The following is a 6,074-nucleotide window of genomic DNA, read 5'->3' on the forward strand; positions in this document are numbered from 1 at the left end:
CAATAAACGCTATGTCACAGTTAATGGTGTAAAGAGAATCTATTTGTATACATGTTGTCTTTACTATTATTACTTAATTCACTTGTGTGTGATTGTTTGACCCAGACGAGTGTGCAGTTGATATGCGTTGGTGTTGTTTATCATGTAGCAAATAAATGCTTTTTGTGCCTTAATGCACCTCGACATTTTTGGGGAATTCATTCCCCCCCCTTTTTTTGTGGTTTTTATATCCTTGAGTATTACACAGTCCCAGGTTTGCTGTGTGGTATTTTGATTAAACACAAATTAATTTATGAATACGCAACAAGTTAGCACAAAACATAAGGTTTTGGAAAGATGTTAGTGGTTTCATGTCATCAATGTTAAATGTGCAGATTCTTTACTGTCCAGTCATACTGCATGTCTACTTGGAAAACGACTTGAAAATGAACACAGTCCAGTACATCTGCATTTCTGGCAGTAAAACAGGCAACACAGAGAGAGAGAGAGATAGTAGAACAATGCAAATTGAGATTTAAAATAATAGTAACGGTAGTGGTAGTAATATTAATAAAATAATAATAGTACCGATAATGATAGGAATAATAATGATAATAATAATGAGTTTAATAATGGCCCGCAATCATAGATCCAGACTCTGCAGCTCAGGAGGCAGAAATACCTGCAAGAAGTGACAGAAGGAGAGAGGAGAGAGGCGAGAAAGTACAAAACTGCGGGAGATAGAAGATGTCGTGTTAGTAACATGCATTAATAGGATAAGAATGTGTACAGATGGAGAGGGAGAGGAGAGGGGTGCATCATGGGGAGTCTCCCGGCAGTCTAGGCCTATAGCAGCATAACTAAGGGCTAGTTCAGGACTCACCTGAGCCAGCCCTATCTATAAGCTTTATTAAAGAGGAAAGTCTTAAGCCTACTAAATGTGGTGTCTGCCTCCAAAACCCAAACTGGGACCTGATTCCATAAAACAATGTGATTTGACACGTCTGTGTGACTCTTACACATAACTTGTAGTACTGTAGGCTTAAACATGTCCAATTCACAGAAGATGAAGTCTCAGGCATCCTGTTCTCTGAAGTAACACTCCCAGTTTGAGAGCTCTCATCCTCTATTTAAGCTTTCCCCTCAGACACCTTAACATAATCTGTACCTGTGTGACACTGCATTATCATAACTGAATAAAGATGCGTTCAGAGCGAGTTGGCAGCCTCTCTGTGTGCAGAGGGCACAGCAGCACTGATATGAACTTGCCACTGTGTCCCCACAGTGTATGCATGTCTCTGCCTGTGTGTGTGTGGGTGCATGTGAGTATACCCGCACAGGCACACTGGTGTGTGTTTGTGAGTGTACCTCCATCTGTCCGCTCAGTTTGGGTGTATATATATATATATATATATATATGTGTGTGTGTGTGTGTGTGTGTTTCCTCTCTCAACAATTTCTCTCCTCAGGCTTTGCAGCCCCCTGTAGCGGTAATAGCATGTCATGTTGGCCCCTCTTAGACAGTTTGCTCCTGCCAAACATAGTTTCACCCTGACGCTTTCAGCTCCTGCTGCACTGGGACCCTCCATCACAAGCTGCAGGCCTGTCAGAGACTTTCCCCACACAGCAGCAGATCTTGTTTCCTCCACTGGACTCCCCTTCCTTTATGTATTTATTTATTTACTTTTTGCTCTCTCCATTTTCTCTTGATTCCTATGTTTTTTTCCCACACCATGCTTGTTCATGACATTGTACATAAGTACATGCATTCAGACATTTTCCTTTTTTTAAGTTATTCATTGAACCAACCTAAAGCTCAACTTTAATTATGAGGGACAGTAGTGGAAGACGTATTCAGATCCTTCACTTAAACCTGCACTAACTGCTTTTTTTGCCACTTGGGCACAGCAGAAACAAGTTGTGAACACAACATTGATATCGTAGAAAAGGTTTCAGTCGTAGTCATCTGGACACTGTTTTCAGAATCAAGACGTTTCGGCTCCCATCCGGAAGTCATTCTCAATTGGGAATTGAGAATGATACGATAGAACACTCCTGGACGAATGAGGGACTACACCGACAACATTGATATATTATCACCTTTTACAGTTTTTCTCAGTTGCTTTGGCAAGAGTCTTAACATTCTCAAAACTGTAAGTGCTATTGTCACAGCTGTTTCATGGGACATCACAACTCCATTGCATGTCCGCAAAAGGTAGAAACTCAGCCAAAACATTTAATTCATGCTTCAAAACCTAGTTATTGTGTCAGTAAATTTGACAGTGTCACCAAAATGAAAAGTTGTTTTGTCATCGTGTGAGCCTGTGAGCCGTACTGGTCCAAATGTTTAGATGTTTTTTTCACCATGGCAATTAGCCCTGGACATGTTTCTTATAAACAAATCTCTCTTTTGTTCTACTTTTTTATGACACTGACTGCTTACCGTAAAATACAAAAATGTCAGTTTTATCTAGCTGAATATTGTGTTTCGCACTGTGCTTTTAAGGTTCAAATTTCAATAGTAGGTAAAAGTTTACTACGACAAGTCAATGAGCTGAAACTCTATGAAACTGCAGATTCTGGTGATATTTCTTTGGATGCGCATCGCAACAAGCGGCCCCTTTCATATTGTCATTATTGTTTTCACATTGTCATTTGATTGGTTGTTGTTAAAAAATATCAATTATAGCTGCTTTAAGTAGAAATACAACTATGTAAAAACACTCCATTGCATTTGGTCTGGCATTCAAAATTCTACTTAAGTAAAAGTGCAGAAGTATTATCAGCAAAATGTACTGTCAGTATCAAAAGTACTGCAGAAAAAAGGGCCCTGTGACTGATATCAGAATCAGAATCAGAAATACTTTATTGATCCCCGAGAGGAAACTCTTTGTTACAGCTGCTCACTATCACGTCACACAGGAGAAGAAGTACTAATAGAATAGAAATAGACATAATAATAAATAAGTCTGCAAGCAAATTGAAATATGATGCACTATAATACACCTAATCAAAATACAGTACAAGTGGGTATGAAGTATAAAGCTAGAATAAAGTAAGTGTACAGAGCAATATAATAATATAAGTAATAGTAGTGCAATCATGTGTACTGTCAAGTTGAGTGTAGCAGATTTAACCAGCTTATTAGGCAGTGGATATTACATATATTATTATATATTATTAGATTGTCAAAACTGATGCATCAATGTGTAAGCAGCACTTTACTGTTGTAGCTGGTCAAGGTGGAGCTAGTTTTAACTACTTTATATACAGTTAGGTAGTTTAGTCCAATGGCTCCTTAAATTTAATTCAATGAAACCATCTGAGAAGTTTAGAGGGCAAATGTCTCTTTGGTGCAACTGCTAACAACTAGACACAGATTTTTTTGCAAGAGGTCACAGGCCAAAAACACTGGTTAAATCTTAAGCAACGCATTGTCATTAATAATCCCATCGTATGTATACATAAAATCTGCAAACTAACTACAACTGTCAGATAAATGTAGTGCAGTAAAAAGTACAATATTTTCCTCTGTATAAAGTAAAATAAAATGTAAATACTCAAGTAAAGTACCAATAACTCAAAAATGTAGTACAGCACTTGAGTAAATGTATACTTTCCACCACTGATGACTCAGAAAATAATGGACCTGACTGTAAATACTGATGATGACCTCATTTCTCTGAATTTCTCCTGTGGTTTCATTACTGCAATTTTTTCAGAGTAGTGTGACCAGCTTCTACTACATCTAAATTTGTACTTCTTTGCCACAGGTATCAGATGAAGTAGTGATGTTTTTATCCCCCCCTGACTCTTTATCATCCATCGTGTCTGGAGTTTTGTTTTTCTAGTTATAATCCTGCAGCATCTCAGCCAGCCTTGTCGGAGTTGTTATGAAAAATGTGTTACAGAAGGCTGGGGATATAGATCCAGCAGGGTGATCATTAACTGAAACAGATTCATGAAGAGATACAGGAGAGAGTAAACGAGACAAACTGACCAGTTTCTATATAATTTATGTATAAATGTGTTTTTATATTAAGTATTTGTATGAGTGAGTGCTTGCTGATGTATGTGCAGCTCAGCCATATTTATTACTTTTTTCCAACCCTACATTGATCCACCCACAGAGCCTCACCATTTTAAATCACATATAGATGGAAAAGAGTAGATGGGAGGAGGGCGGAGGAGGAGGAGGGCGCATAGTTGTTCATTACAGCTTTTCTTCTACCTAGAGGTAGATTGTGAAATGGTAGCTTGATGGCCACTGTTTCCATGGCAACTCTGTTAGAGCAACCTCTTCCCACAACACCTCAAAAGATCAGAGATGTTATTTTTAAAGTAACACAGAGACAAGATGGAGCCTAAAGCTGGAGGTGGGGGGTGAACACATTTGCTCATACAGTACCCTTTTTTTGGATGGAGTGCAGTGCAGAGGCCACAGCATCTGTGTCCTTGTGTAGGACTTTGATTGGAGCAGTGTCACTGCACAACAGGAAGTGGAGAACCCAGAAAACATTGGTATTCACCATCTGCAATGACATTATTCTGAGAGAACAAGATAGCAAGTTTTACTTTCCTAAGTTTGAATATTTTAACTGCTTTGGCCGACTTGTCTCAGCTTAAAAAGTCAGACACAAAACTTCCCACTGTTTTAATAACTCTTTCTTTGCAGCATTTCATGACAATGCTTCATTGGCATGATGTCAAATATACTAGATGACTTTACACTTGGCGGCCTCAAGTGGCACAAAGTGATAACTGTATATTTCAAAGTTTTAGCTTGTTAGAGCTATATGTGTTCCTCTTCAGTGGCTGTCAAGGTGAAGATGGGGAAAGAGGGAGAATATTTAGGCACTGATGCAGCAGGTTCAGCCATGCGTAGTCACACAAAAAACAGCTTGCTGCTGTTAGTAGAAACTTTTGTATTTCACCTTAAGGATCTGATTTATCATCTCATGTAGGCGGAGATTTCTTGCAAGTGTCCACGCCGAACTTCGTGGTCTCACTGTTGCTCCCCTATGTTGTGATAAGGCAGGTATTTTAATAAATGAGTTGAATGAAATGTTTACACATAGTGCATATTTTAAAAAATGTGAATAAGGATTAGAAATAATTAGAAATATAGAAACTCATTTAATGCTGGTAAATAGTACACAATGGAGCCTTTTGACACATAAATTTATTCTTTTGTGGGGTTACAAAAGGTTCGAGCCTATCCCAGCATGCATTGTGTGGGAGGTCACCAGTCCATCTCTTGTCATTGTCTATTGAATGTGAAGCAAAATAAGCACATTTATCCTTCACATGAGGGATTGTACAAGAGTGATCACATGGTGCTGGTGAGTGAAGTTACTATAACAAAAAGAATTTGTGTGTGATGGACATGGATATAAAAGTGGCACAATACTATCCATGAGGACAGTATGTGACATTTTATAGGGTGACATTATATTAAATGACATATACCAATACTCCAACAAGCTCTTTCAGAAAAAGCAAGGACTTTTTAACCAGGTCCCAGGATATTAAAGCACAAGATATTTGCTTAAATACTGTTATAAAGCCGAAATAATAAACATAATAATGCACACGGTCACTTTAAAGGCCTTATAAGTTACAGGATAATGCACAAATATAACTGAATAGTTTGACTTGTGTGTTATCAATGTATCATAGGTAAAGTATATGCATGTTGTACTGCTCTGTTCATAAACAATGGTGCTATAAACCTGGAACAGCATCAGAAATTAATGGTTGAGATTTTTGATGGAGAACAACATGAAAAATAGGCAGTGCAGTGTTCTGTTCACCTACTCAGTGTTCAGCTAATAAACCTTTAGTCTGTAGTCTTTGCCACTAACGTGCTACAAAATTTGCCAGCTCTGTCATCTTTCTGGCTTTTCTCTCTCTTTCTCCTGTACATGCCTCATTTGATTTGGATCATGGATCCATCACATGTTTGATTCAATTTCCGGGAGGGATGTCTTGTTATCTTTCACCATATACACTGAGGCATAGCAGGACTTGGCTGAGACAATAAGAGTCCCCTCTTCAGGGCTTCAGATGGGTGTATACAGCAATTCCAATGTAGC

Source organism: Siniperca chuatsi, linkage group LG13 (assembly GCF_020085105.1).
Source record: "Siniperca chuatsi isolate FFG_IHB_CAS linkage group LG13, ASM2008510v1, whole genome shotgun sequence".
NCBI lineage: Eukaryota > Metazoa > Chordata > Actinopteri > Centrarchiformes > Sinipercidae > Siniperca > Siniperca chuatsi.